Source organism: Fukomys damarensis, unplaced genomic scaffold, assembly GCF_012274545.1.
Source record: "Fukomys damarensis isolate Sample0158 unplaced genomic scaffold, DMR_v1.0_HiC HiC_scaffold_4, whole genome shotgun sequence".
In the NCBI taxonomy this organism is placed as follows: Eukaryota; Metazoa; Chordata; class Mammalia; order Rodentia; family Bathyergidae; genus Fukomys; species Fukomys damarensis.
In genome coordinates, this window is record NW_022900916.1 from 58,772 (window position 1) to 73,897 (window position 15,126).

General features: G+C 36.9%; 1 long non-coding RNA gene across 1 annotated transcript in view; it reads left to right on the top strand.

The window, feature by feature from the left end:
* Window positions 1-266: 266 nt before the first annotated feature.
* Window positions 267-15,126, top strand: part of LOC104870708 — a 34,808-nt gene continuing 19,948 nt past the window's right edge. Inside the window, exon 1 of the long non-coding RNA XR_782572.3 lies at window positions 267-332. This is a non-coding gene — a long non-coding RNA (uncharacterized LOC104870708). The remainder of the gene's footprint in view (window positions 333-15,126) is intronic.

Below are 15,126 nucleotides of genomic sequence, written 5' to 3' on the forward strand. Positions count from 1 at the left end.
AGGAGATGAGCCAAACTCCATAACCTTCACCAAACTCCCCCTCCCCTAGACTTAACGTTTCCTCCCCCAGCAACATCCAATAGAATAGAGAGGATTTCAAGCCACCTTAACCCTATATAACCCTGTTGTAATTGCAATTCTGGGCTCTTGCTCCCTGATGGACAAGGGTCCAGGTTCGAACCTGAAATAAACTTCTCTTGTACTTGCAGCGGACTCGTTTTTCTGGTGGTCCTTGGGGAAAGTGAGATCTGGGTACAACATTTGGGGGCTCGTCCGGGATCTCCAAGGACTCCCCAGAACTCGCTCCAGAAAAGACTTGCCGGCTCTTTTATGTGAGTAATTCTTTGATTTTGTGTTCTTTCAGTATTTCTTTTAAGTGAAAAGTGCCGACCGGAACTGTGATGGATGCATTGTGAACAGTGCCCAACTGGCTGGGGGGCAAGGAAGACGTTCCTCCCCTCTGAGAAGGGAGGACGACAAGACTGCAGGCCAAGGGGGTCATTTGGATCCCAGGTGCAGTCTGACTTCCCAGGTTATCTTTTTCTTTTTTCTTTTTCTGTCTCAGATAGAATAAGATTTTTTTGTTTTGTTGTTCACCTATTGTTGCTTCTGTGTTAGTTTGTCTTTGTGTTGTGTGTGTTAGATGGTGACTGACGCTGACAGAATGGGACAAATATAAGTTACTCCTTTGTCTTTGATGATTGAACATTTTAAGGAAATTAAGTCAGGGGCCCACAACCTATCAATAGAGATACAGAGAGGAGAATATCAGACTTTGTGTGATTCTGAATGGCCAGGCTTTGGTGCGGGTTGGCCATTAGGGGAAACTCTAGATTTGGAGGCCATATGAAAAATTAAAATGATTGTTTTTCAGAGCCATCCTGAACAGTTCCCTTACATTGTTGTTTAAAAAGAGTTAATAAATAACACCCCCCTTCACCAGTTAAAACCTCTTTTGCCCTCACAGCCGCTGGAGCCAATATTGGTTACCAAAGAGGAGGAGAATTCTGAGGATCCAGTTCCAAGAACACCCTGCTGGATTGCTTTCTCACTAACTTTAAAATTGGTTTTTTCCCCTGAGCAAGAGGATGATTATAGGGTAAAATTCTCTCATAGAAAGCTTCACTCCCTGTGTCAACCTGAGTCCCACCGGAGTAAGCAACAGTCTGCCTCCTCAGAAGGGAAAAGGCGAGCCCCCAGGATTTCCTGGGTTCCCTTTCTAGGACGCGGAGGCCAGCTCACTAATAGTGGAACAGAAAGAAAGTGAATGAATAAAATCCTCAGTCTTAATGGTGAGATCCCCTGGGTTGCTCCCTAGTTTGTCTTTGGAAGGGGCCTCAGGGACAGAATATACTAACCTCTTGTATGACTGTCTATGAAAGAGACTTGGTTAGAAGAGTAAATAAAATGAGCTACAAAAGCAATCTGTACACCAAAACAAAGGGAGGGGGTGCTTGCACTTAAAGAGCCCTCCCAGTAAATGAGCAAGGCTGTTTTCTGGAATGGCACCCCACCCTTTGTTTGCCTTGCTTCACTGGACAAGAGAATATCTAATGGTCATGGGGAATGCTAATATTAAACCAACTGTTCTTAAGTGCATAATTCAAAATTTTGATAACAATTTTATGGGGGACTATAAGATTAAACTGCAACCAAAGATATTTTTTTAAAAAACTTTGTGAGTCATCATGGTCTCAGCTAAGCCAGACTTTGCCCACAGGACAACTCTAGACAAAGGAAAAGTTATCAGCCTTTGTTTTTCTTACCTGAGACTTTGATAACGTGGACCCCCTTGTGCTCTAGGAGCTGCTCAAGCTTCTGCTCCATGGTAATCAGCTACTAATAAGAACTATTTAGTTTTGGTCTTAAAACAATTGCTTGACAAATCTGCTGTTTTTCCCGTGGAAAACTTGCCTCTCAGAAAATGTGACATTGATGCAGGCAAATTCTGGCGCTTCCCCTTTGGAGGAAATCTAGCTATCCCCCATCCCACTTGAGTTGCTAAGGAAGTATAAAATAGGTGGGGACAAAAAACAGAATTGTTTAGCTTTATTGTGCTAGAGGGTGCAAATGGGAAAACATGGTCAAACTCAGAGAGAATGGAACAGGGCTTGCACTCAGATTTGAAAGAACTAAAATGAGAAAATAAATCTTTGATGGACTGAAAGCAGCTAGAAAAGCTCTGAAAAGCATACAGCCAAAAACAAACCAAAAAAAAACAAAAAAACAAAAAACAAACAAACAAACAAAACACTCCAGGCTTTAAGAGCCCCAAAGCCAACACTGTGTTATCAGCCTGATGCTGCCTGCAAAGGTCTAGAATCCAAAACAACCAGAGAAACTTCAATTGTGTTTTACCGACATAAAGAGATTTTACAAGAAAGATCAAGTTATAAATTTTAACTATTTGATAAATGTATCTTTATTTCAATTTGAGTTAAATTTAAATGGTTGCTTAAAACACTTCTTGTGCAATACAAATTCTTGAATTATGATTATAGGGTTAACTTGCTCTTCTCTGTACTTTGTTGATGAAGAAATCAAGGTTAGTACTGTTCTATTGGCAGCCAGTCAAATTTAAAATGTAACAATCTGAGAACAGAAAAAAAAAAGGACACTTTAAGCTGAAGTTTGTTATAGAAGGTTTATAGTAAGTGAGATAGCAGAGGAAAAGTATTATGAAAGCTATGGCTAAAAGAGATATACTTTTAATATGAAAGGATTTTGTATGTATGTCTTGTTAGAAAGATATAAAAAAAAAAAGATATACAAGACCAGAAGGCTTAAGTATGTAGAAAAGGTATGTGGAAATGATTTAACAGGAAAATATGTATGTTTGCTTATTGGTTTCAAGTTTGTTACAAAAGGTTTACTTTTATAGTATCAGCTTTCATTCCTTTTGATTCTAATTCTATGAGATCTGTTAATTGATCTGCAAAAGTTTCAACTAGTGTTAAATAAAAGAGGTTCTAGGGCTGGAGATTTATTTAGCTCAATGGTGCTGCCAACTGCCTTATAATTCAATTGGCCAAATATATTTGAGCATATTATAGCTTCACAAATTGTCTTACAAGTTTGTGTCTATACAAATGTCTGAAAAGTGTTTGTCTAATTACATTTGATTGAAATGACAGCAAGGATACTAATAATTTGTTAATTTCTATAACTTTGATTTATAAGTTAAATTTTGTCAAGATAAGTATAAACTCAGGTCTAAATAGACTTCTGATAATAGTAAGAGGTCAAATACTCAGAAAAATGTATTCTGGTCATTATTCACTAATGGCTTTCTGAGAAGATATACCCCAATAAACATGGCCAAATATGTTGTTATAGAATGTTTACAAAGAGTTAAATTCTAAATATGTTATTTTGATATGTTTATAGTGCTCATTTTCAAAATAGGATTTCTATAGAAAAAATTGTTAAAAGGTTCTATAAAAAATGCTTTTGATACCTAATTAGATTAAAGGTTATGAAGTTTCATACATGAAATTATGATTGTTAATAATTTTCTGATGTACTAAAAAAAACAACAAACAGGGTATTGAGAGACTATTAATGTTGCTTCAGAAGGCAAGATATAAAGTTTATGCTGCTTGGAGATAAAAGGACTTACAGCAGGTGAGAGAATTTTTGGGATAAAAGATTTTTACAGGATCTAGATTCTCTATATGTATAAATCTTTAAAGGGCCAGAAAGATAGTGATTATTATAGGGTAAAGAGCAAGAATCAGCATTTAAACAGCTAAAACTAACTCTCTCTGTTGCCCCCTGTATCAGGGATCCTAAATGTGACCCAGCCTTTTGCTTTGTACATGACTGAAAGAAATCATACTGCTTTAGGGGTGCTCACTCAAGGAGTAGGTCCATAAAATTAGCTAATGACATATTTATCTTAGAGTTTAGATCCAGCTGTGAAGAGATGGCTCTTTGTTTATAAGCCCTGACAACTGCAGTGACCCTAATAAGGAAGCTGAGCAGATAACATTAGGAAAAAATAAATTGTTCAGTTTCCCCATGCCTTTTAGAACTATTGAATAACAAGACATTGATGGCTCTCAAATAATAGAGTCACATAATATCAGGCCCTCATCTGTGAGAATCCCTACATATATTTTGCTTCAGTTAAAACCTTAAACCCTGCTACTTTTTGCCCTTGGAACCTGGCCCCCTGAACACAACTGCCTCAGGGTCACTGACGAATTGTTCTCCAGTCATTTAGATCTGCTGATAGACCCACTGACTGAAGCTGATTTCATCCTGTTCAAGGATGGGAGCAACTTCATGAAAAATGGGGTACGCTATGCTGGCTATGCAGAGATGACTCAAGATGAAGTGGTCCAAGCAGGACCCCTCCCCACTGGGTGGTCAGTGCAGTGAGCAAAACTATGGGCACTCATACAGGCTCTCCTATGGGCAAAAGAAAAGAGGGTAAATGTTTACACAGATTCCTGATTGCCACTTGGTATATCTATGGTAGTCTATACGGGTGTGGTCTTCTCACAGCAGAGGGCAAACTTATTAAAAATAGAATATAATATAGTCATTTAAGGCAATGTGAAAATCTGACAAAGTAGCTATAATAATTCAAAAAATAAAATAAAATAAAAGCGAGCCCGCTACTGCCATCACCCTTACAGTATTGTTAAGAATGGGATTGATGGGAGCTGAACAGGAGGGACTGCTATTAGTTCCCAACATTATCAATACAACCAGTTGAGGGCAACTATAAATCAAAATATAAAAATAAAATAAAATTATCTATTACCAGACTTCAAGAGTCTTTAAGGTCTTTAGCAGAACTAACTCTATAAATTAAAAGGGAAATAAATTTAGTGTTCCAATAGCAAAGAGAAATATGTGCAGCCCTAGGAGAAAAATGTTGCTATTATACTGACCATTCAGGAACAATTAAAAATTCAATGGCTAAAGTTCGAGAAAGATTAAAAAATTGTAAAAGAAAAAGATTAAATTAACCAAAGTTGATATGAAAGCTGGTTCACCTCATCTCCCTGGCTTACGTCATTACTATCAGCTTTGGCTGGCTCTTTAATTCTAGGTTTAATCTTGTTGATAATAGAACCTTGTATAATTAACAGACTGGTTGCTTTCATTCAACAGAGGATAGGTGCAGTCCAGCTCATTTTAGTTTGTCAACAATACCAGCACATCCCTGCTGAGGACAGGGACACTAATATTGAATCTTCACTATAAGACATTCTCCCCCTTTCTAGGACATGCAGAACCTATGATCCATTTTCGTTGGGGGTCCAGTCCTTCTTCGTGAGCATCAGAGAGTGATGGATGAACCCAGAGACTGCACATTGTCTACAGAGCCTCTGTCCCCAAAGATCTTGCTTACATTGTGCCCCAACCCAGACCTTCTCCCTGGGAGCAGAGACAATTAGGCTGGGTGTCACAACCTTAGTTTCAGGTTACTGTGCTGCCCATAGAATGGAATACAGCTGGTGTCGTCATCCCAATTGGATGCTTGGTGGGATCCATACTAGCTGGTTTCCCATACATTCATTGGGACACTTTTTGGTCCATTTGTTCTGCCACACCCTCACTGTGCTGTGGCCATTTACCCCACTGGATTATGGCCTCTTCCAATGGCTATATTGGATTATGATATTTTTGAAGTCCTTAGAGCCTTCATATCACTTGAGACCTGAAGTTCGATGGCTATATGCTCCCAAATTGAAGGTTGATAAGCCTAGGCTATTAACAAATCCACAACCAGCTTGTAAATGTATTCATAATGTTTATGTTCCTCTCACTAGCCCGAGGTCATTACAGAATTTGGCCATTAAAGTTTTATTACAGCCTGCTAGGGGTAAAATAAAATTAGAACTACGGGCTCAAGACTACCATCACTGGCATAAAAAAATGCCAAACCCGACCAAGCATCTATGCCCATAAGCTTAAAAATTAATGTTTCTAGGATCCTCGTTGCCCCAGTTCAGCAGGAAGCAGTTTCTGAGGATGGCTCCCATAATCCCCAAGATTGGGCATTAATAGTTGCTTGAGAAGGGGGAAATGAGGAGCCAAAGTTTCTCCATTTTTACTAAGGCCAAAGTTACTCCATTTTGAGCTAAAAAGCCATCCAGTGTCAGACTTGCCCCCCACACACACAGGCTCAGACAGCAGAAATTTGTTTAGCTTGCTTAGTTGAGATGACAGCAGAACCAAGTGGGTGAGCAAGGCCATTCCAACCTTGAAAAGAAGGAGAAAAAAACAGGACAGTCTGTGCAGATAACCACCACCCACAGGAGATGAGCCAAACTCCATAACCTTCACCAAACTCCCCCTCCCCTAGACTTAACGTTTCCTCCCCCAGCAACATCCAATAGAATAGAGAGGATTTCAAGCCACCTTAACCCTATATAACCCTGTTGTAATTGCAATTCTGGGCTCTTGCTCCCTGATGGACAAGGGTCCAGGTTCGAACCTGAAATAAACTTCTCTTGTACTTGCAGCAGACTCATTTTTCTGGTGGTCCTTGGGGAAAGTGAGATCTGGGTACAACAATGTGTTTCAATACCATCCATATCCCTAACCCCAAGCCTAACCCTCACCATAACCCAAACTATTTTTTCCATGATCCAATAAACAGGTAACTGAAATCTTACAAGATTCCTAACCCTAACACCAAATCTAAAGCTGGTACTGTCAAACCCACACTCCAATGCATAGGTACTTAAAATCCAAGACTATCACTTACACCAAAACTAACTCTAAGCCCTACAATGACCCTAGCCCCACTGATGTTTCCAGCATTCCTACACCATTAATAACCCTAATCCTAAAACTAACGCTAACACTAACCATTAAAATCATACTCCAGTATACCAGTAGTGAAACTTTAACATTATTCCTAACCATAACCCTAACCCTAATCCCTAACCTTGACCCTTAATCCAACCCCTAACCCCTAACTCTAACCTTAAACCCTAAGTGAAACAATTTCAATGATTACAGGAACTTTTCTCATTTTAGATGATAGATTCTATATATGCAAATTGTCAACATTTTTATTGTAAATTACCAGCTTTTTTATTTATTAGATGATTAACATACAGTTGTTCCATGTTACATGGAAAATATATGTAAAATTCTTCACATCATGTATATTTATTCATAATAAAAATCTCCATGAAGAGATTTTGGCTAATTTTTAAATTTCAAGCCAAATCAAGAACAAACAGGGATGGGCATTTAGCTCAGTGATTCCTCTGCCTGCCTTGTAAGTGCAAGGTCCCAAGTTCGACCCCTGGTACAAAACAAAAACAAAAACAAAAACAAAAACAAAAACAAAACAAAACAACAAAAAAAATCTTAATTGTGATATTAGTATTGAACCATTGAAATTTTTTAGTTCTAAAAATATATTTAAATTTTTCTTTTAGTGTAAAATAATCTTTTATCAGTCACCTTTATCTAATTATAATACATAAAGAAATTTTTAATCTAAATATGTTATCTTTCTAGCAAAGTGTATTTTTAGGTATTTAAATATTAACAGCTGTCCAGTTTTTCACTTTTAGAATGATACTGTTTGGACTGCATATTATTTACATATAACCATCACAACATAGTTGTATAATAATCCTATAATCCTAAACCTGAAAAAAATACATGATTATGAATCACTTTAGTCTGGGGGTCATCAGTATCATGTCTTTTTTAAGTAAGATCTGTACACTTAGGAAACACAAATGCATTTAATATATGAGGTTAGCAATAATTAAATATTTTTAGACCATTTATAAGTTTAGGAAACAGCCTTACTAATACAAATATAAATATAAATAGGTATAAATAGTATTACTTATATAATTTAACCTTTTAGGGTTAGGACTATACATACCTGTTTAGCTTAATCATTATTTTAGATGTCTCATGAGCACCAAAGCATACCATGGTTAACATTTTTGAGTTATGTATTTTTATTTTAATGAAGGAAAAACTCTTAAGTTACTAAACACACACAATAGACATTGTATTTATAAAACCAAAACTTGACATACAGAAACATATGTATCAAACCAATGCTATCAAACTTTAACTTTTCATAAGTCACACATGTATAAATACCAAATAGTTTCTCTGATGTGAAAAATTATAATGGTACATAAGTTCCTAATGATGTAATTGACAATGTGAAATAGGGATAAATGTGTAGGGGAATCTACTGAATTTTTTTATAGAATCACATTAAAATTATATATTTGTTGCAGTTGACATTAAAATAATTTTATCTTTTTGTATTTAGTTGAATTTTGTGTATCTGATGAGTGAAAAAGAAAGCATCCTCAGAAAAATTATAGTACCGTTTCTAAATAAAGAATAAGGGGAGGAGGGGAGGAGAGGGTGAAGGGAGAGCAGGGACAAGGGGAAAAAATGAGAACCAAGACCTGGCATGTAAAGGCACACGATCCTAATAATGACTGTAACTGTACTGTATACCTAAAATGTACCAATAAACTCAATTTTTAAAAAAGAATAAGGGTTAATAAGAAACTAGAGACATTTCTTAAGTGAAATTAATAGGACACACAAGTAAATACTACAGAGTTTATCTGGTGTGAAAAACTAAAACTGTAAATAATGTTTAAATGGTATAATTGATAGTGTGAAATAGGAGGAAAATGGATAAAGGGGAAGTAGGAAGGAGGGGAAAGGAAGGGAAAAGAAAAATTGTGAAAAATGGAAAAAATGGAAACAAAGTCTTTGTAAATAGGGAAGGGTAAAGAGGGTGAAGGGAGGGTAGGGGTTTGGGGAAAAAATAAAAACCAAGACATATCATGTAAAGGTACAATATCCCAATGATAAATGTAACTGTGTTCTTTGCTTTAAATGTACCAATAAACTTAATGGATGAAAAAGGAGTAATAGTTAATTCTACAATGTCAAGTCCCTGAGAATAATATTTTAAGAATATGATTACCTGGATGATCCTATATGCTTGGATCTTTATAGAATTAACATACAAATCAGAACACGTAGTTTGTTCTTTTTAACTTGACTAGAACATGAAATATGGAGAAGCTGTGCACATAAATACTGAATAAAATTACTGAATGGAAATCAATTCACTCAACTATTTGAAGAAAAAGATCACAAAATGCAATATTTAGTGTGAACAGCTTTACTTACAGATGTATAATAAGTCAATACAAGGGCAACACCCATAAAAACATAGTAAAGTCTGAAAATTACATACCATAATGTCAATGGTGCTTAGGGTGGAACATTATTCTTTTATTTGTGATTTCTGAAGTTTATTATACATATATTTAGGCAGAATTTTTGAAGTGCTATGATTATGTTTAGATTTTTAAAAGTCTCATGAACCAACACACACATACATTCAAAAACACATGGGCTTATACTGTGCATAGCTCTAGTGAGAATATTGTATAGATCAATACTTTCTATCGTCCTTTTTTTTTTTTTTTTTTTTTTTTTTTTTTTTTTTTTTTTTTTTTTAAGTTGTTGTTGAACCACCAGCTCCTTAACCTCAGAGACAGGGTCCTTCTGGATACTTGATCTCAAGAAAAGAAAAGAAGTTGAAATTTATAGGTTTGTACATTATCACTATAATGACACTGTAATCAGTTTTACCTTCACTTTACATAAAAGAAAGTCAAGCTTAGAGGCATTAAGTTTCCTAAGAAGTGACAGAGCCCAAATTCTAACTGGTGACATTGCTAAATGTTGAAATCTGTTAAATGAAAGAAATATGAGAGAGAAAAGCCATACAGATCTGGGAAAGGTTTAAAGTTTAAATATAAAGCAAACATGAAATATATATTAAGTAATTAAAATATATATACAGAATACACAACATGAACAAAATTGTTTTCTCTGGTGGCATATACAGGTGCCAGCTGAGGCTTTTGAAGATATTCCTATTTTGGAGGAGATGCTTTTAAGGTTATATCAGGACATATCCAGTGTTGGTTTCATATAATTTTAAAGGATCAGTGCTCTGATGGGGGGGCTTTTTTGAGAGGGGGTCTTGCTATGTAGTTCAGGCTGGCACTGATCTCACTGTTGTGCAGGGTGGCCTTGAATTTTTGGTGATGCTCCTGCCTTAGCCTCCTGTGTGCTAGGATTACAGGCACCACCATGCCTGACAATGTTCTAATTTTTAATAAAGGCTCCAGGTGACGCAAGAGTAGAATCTTGTTTCTTTTGACATTGTCTTTCATTCAGCAATACCTTGTAAAGGTACATGAATAAAATAGCAATCAGATGAGGTTAAGCAATGGTGAAAGATGAATAAATCACAAGAAAAAAGCCCTCTATTGTAACATATTAGCAAAAAGCATGGATATGAATGCAGTCCCATGTTTTGCAAATTTTTTGAAACAGAGTCTCACTGTGTACTTCAGACTGGCCTTGAACTATGCACCCCACATTGGCCTCAAACTCACATCAATCCTGCCACTGCCTCCTGAGTGCTGGTATTAAGGCATATGCCACCATGCATGGCTATAGAATGTTCCTTAATTAAAATTTACACCATCAGTAATATCTCTGCAGCATCAAGCTTGAGTATATCTTTAATCAAAGAAGATACACCCATAGGCAAATGCTAGGTGTGTATTAAGTAAATACGACAGACTTGGGAACTACAGTGTAGATGAAGCAGTTTTCCTCTCTGGGACTCATACTTAGAATAAGTTTGATATCAAGTAACTGAGGAGTGTCAATATGAATTACAGAGTTCTTACTAGCATGGAATTGAAATCTACTTATGGTCTATACAGCTCAGACATCATGCTTACTTTAGCACTATAATTCATGAATACAGTTTGGGATGAAAAGTCCAAGGTGTTCATTGTTGGAATATTTCCAGGGACATGACTAAAGAACACTGCCCCATCCAGAAAAGAGAAATCTATTTTGCTTCTCTGCATCATGAATCATGTTTACTACTAGGAGTAGTATCACAGTTAGGATTTAATAAACAAAAATACCATGGCATAATGACTATTAGCTGTTTTGCATTTCTGGAAATTAGATTTCAGAGCCTCATGTATGTTAGGCAAGAAGCTACATCTCCAACTCAAACTATTAGTATGTTTTGACATTCCAGTATTTTTAAAAAGCTTGGATTATCATATGATATGGAGAAAATACCCTCTCACCTATTTTTTGGATGACTTAATCTTTCAACCCCAACTTTGAGCCTCAAAGCCTTTAATTCTTTTTTTTTAGCATATGCCTTTGTGTGAGTATATGTGTGAGTGTGTGTGTGTGTGTGTGTGTGTGTGTGTGTGTGTGTATCATTGGTAATCTGAGTCTTGGTCCATTCTACATTTTTTTTAATTTAAATTGAATTGATTGGTACATTCTAGGTAGACAGTACAGTTATTCATTACTGGGATCTTGTACCATTACATGCCAGGTCTTGGTTCTCCTTTTTTCCCCTTGTCTCCACCCTCCCTTCACGCCCTCCTCCCCTCCCCACCTACAAACACTTTAATTCCATTTTTACATTTTCTTGTATTTTTTTTCCTTTTCCCTTATTCCCCTTTCCCTATCCTTCTCACTGTCCCTACACCTTTGGTCCTTTTCTTCCTATTTTATGTTGCTAATTATCCCATTAGGATCGAGTACTATTTTAGTTTTTCACAGCAGAGAAACTATTTGGTATTTGCATATGTGTGATTTATGTATTTCGCTTAGGAGTATATCCTCAAAATGTACCCATTTACCTATGAATGAATCTACTTTCTCATTCTTTATGGCTGAGTAATATTCCATTTTATAGAAAAACCACATCTTTATCCAGTTTCCTACTGATGGGCAAATGGGCTGTTTCCAAGTTTTAGCTATTACAAACTGTGCCGCTATAAACATGGGTGCACATATATCACTGTGGTATGATTCTTTTAATACTTTTGGAAAGATACCCAACCGAGGGATGGCTGGATCAAATTGAACCTCTAATCCTAGTTCTTTGAGGTATCTCCATATTGACTTCCACAGTGGTTGCACCAGTCTTCACTCCCACCAGTGGAGAAGGGTTCCTTTCTCCCCACAACCCTGCCAACATTTGCTATTGGTGGATTTCTTGATAGCAGCCATTCTTTGTGGGGTGAGGTGAAATCTGTGTTGTTTTCATCTGCATCTCTTGAATGACCAGTGATGTGGAACATTTTTTCATATATTTACTTGCTGCTTTTATTTCTTTGAGAAATGTTTGTTCATTTCAGATGCCCATTTTTTAATTGGGTCTTTATATTTGGGGGGCTGGTCATTTTGAGTTCTTTATATATTCTATATAATAGACCTTTGTCTGAGGAGCAACTGGTAAAAAGTTTTTCCCACATTGTAGGTTGTCTCTTAGTTCTCTTGATGGTTTCTTTTGCAGTACAGAAGCTTTTTAATAAGATGAGATCCCAGTTGTTGATTCTTTCTGCTAGTTCCCTTGCTACTGAGGATTTGTTCATAAAGTCTTTTCCTATGCCAGTATCTTCCAGAGTTCTCCATAACTTATCTTCCAGCAAGTTTAGTGTTTTGTTTTTATATTTAGATCTTTAATCCACTTGTATTAAATCCACTTGGTGAAAGATAAGGGTCTAGTTTTAATCTTTTGCAGGTTGAGATTCAGTTTTTCCAACACCATTTATTAAAGAGGCTATCTTTCCTCCAGTGGGGACTGTCAGCTCCTTTGTCAAAGATGAGGTAACTGAGTGCATCTAGAGTTGTTTTGGTGTCTTCCAATCTGTTCCACTGTTCCTCGGGTCTGTTTCTTTGCCAGTACCATGCTGTTTTTATCACAGTGGCTCAAAGCCTTTAATTCTTACAATTAGCAAAATAATATGTCTTACAGGATTTGACCACTGCCAAATTCAAAAGTTTCTGGCAAAATGAGTCAAAGAAAGACAGTTTTCTCCTGAGAAATGTTTCTGGGAGCTGGTGATAAAAAATTAACTAAACTGACGTTACAGAAACCATGCTCAGCCTAGAGTTTACAAAGATCCATAAGCAGCTCCTGATCACAAAGAACTCATCTGTGGGAAATATAACCCCACAAATACTTTTTAAAATATGAGGTAGATATCCTGATGGTGATACAATTGCTATTGCTAGATGAACAGCAGCGTGTTACCCTTAATTTAGATTATCAGAGTAATTGGTAGGCATTCTGAATTTGTACCAGACTAGAGATTACACTAACTATGGAAAAGGCTGGAGGTGGAATGGAGGAAGGATATGCCAGACACAAAGGGTAGTCTGAGCAAAAGTATGCTGACAAAGCATAATGGGGGCTATGAACATCTCTAAATTGCCAGATTATAAATCATAAAGTAGTAAATTAAAAAGAGCCTGATGTGGTTGGTGTCATCTGTAGACTCTAATTTCAGCTATATGGCAAACATGAAGGAGAATTACAAATTTGAGTATTTTTTAAAAATCTTTTTAAATTCAAGGATTTTTCACTGCCAGGAAGTCTACTAATAAGCAATGTTCATATTATTGTTTTTTACCCCTAGTCAGATGTGTGGGGAGTTGTGTGGCCTCATTTGAGATCTTTATCTTCCTGTGTTCTGGGCACCATTCTGAAGGATCTGGATATACTACTCCATTTAGGTACCACAAATACCCATTGTTGTGACCTACTAGTTACTAATTAAATTTTAAAGAGGAATTAAACTATACATTTGGAAATTTCCCAAGTATCTCTAGTTAGTGGCAAAGGAAAACCTAGAAGTCCAGATGATGGGATAATCGAGGAAGAGCCAAGCATAAAACTCAAGTTCTTAACTGGCAGTCCAGTGCTACCACAGCAGATGCAGAGGGTAAAAATGAACATCTAATCCCTTTATACACTTAGAAATTTTAAGTCTTCAAGTAGTATCTGTGGCTCCACTGATAAATGACATTTTCAGTACTGAGGATGCACTATCTTCCTCTTCTTCTTTAGGTAAACCAAATGTCTTCAAGTATGAAAAACCACACACCAGAGACTATTGGGAGAACCTAAATGATGGTGTCCAACACAGCATTATCCAAGGCTCATCTCAGCAAATATAAATGCTTATTGCTATTAGGTTTTCATTTTCATCTGTTCCAGGATTCAAATAAATTGACTGTACCTGTGGTAACTTCCCTCCAAGAGCTCCCCAAGAGCTCTTCTTCTTGGTCTCCAAGCAGCAGTCTCTCTGCACCAAGATCTGTGTTGCTTTGCTGATCTCAAGCCACTGACAATGATTGCTGTTCATCATAGGGCCTGGTCATCTCCATGGCAAATATCTCCAGCCATTCATGCCTGTTTCCATCTGTTGCCTCAGTCTCTCTCTGCAGCTACAGGGACCTTCATAGCACAGCTTATTGAGTCCTTTACCTCTTCTCTTCCTCATGGGCCTAGGGAAGTGATGCACAAGGCACAACAGATTTTGGTCTCTCCTGTACCCACAGCAGCATATGCATCCTTTTCAACTGGAATAAACTTTAAAATGATTTTTATCACGCCCCCTACCCTGTTTTTTGGCTAAATACAGGGCTCATATCACTCAATAATTTTTCAGGTTAAAAATATTAAATAAATATGAAAGTCTTAATCAACCAAAACTAGTCTGTTCATGTCATATATTCAACTTCAGGAACCAATCTGAACTAGGATTTTTGATTTTTTTGTTATTATTGTTGTTGTTGGTTTTTTGGGACAGGGTCTCACTATGTAGTTGAGACTGACCTCCTGGAACTCACTATGTAGTCCAGGCTGGTCTCGAACTCATAGCGATCCTCCTGCCTCAGCTTCCCAAGTGCTGGGATTACAGGAGTGTGCCACCATGCACGGCTATGAACTAGGATTTTTTTTTTATTGAGTTTATTGGTACAATCTAGGTATACAATACAGTTACATTCATTATTGGGATCCTGTACCTTTACATAATAGGTCTTGATTCTCATTTTTTCCCCTCGTCCCTGCCCTCCCTTCACGTCCTCCTCCCCTCCCCACTTACAAATATTTTAATTCCATTTTGTCAATTTCTCATATTTTTCTCCTCTCCCTTATTACCTTTCCCCCACCCTTCCCACTTTCCCTACACCTTTAGCCCTTTACTTCCTATTTCACATTATTAATTATCTCACATGGGG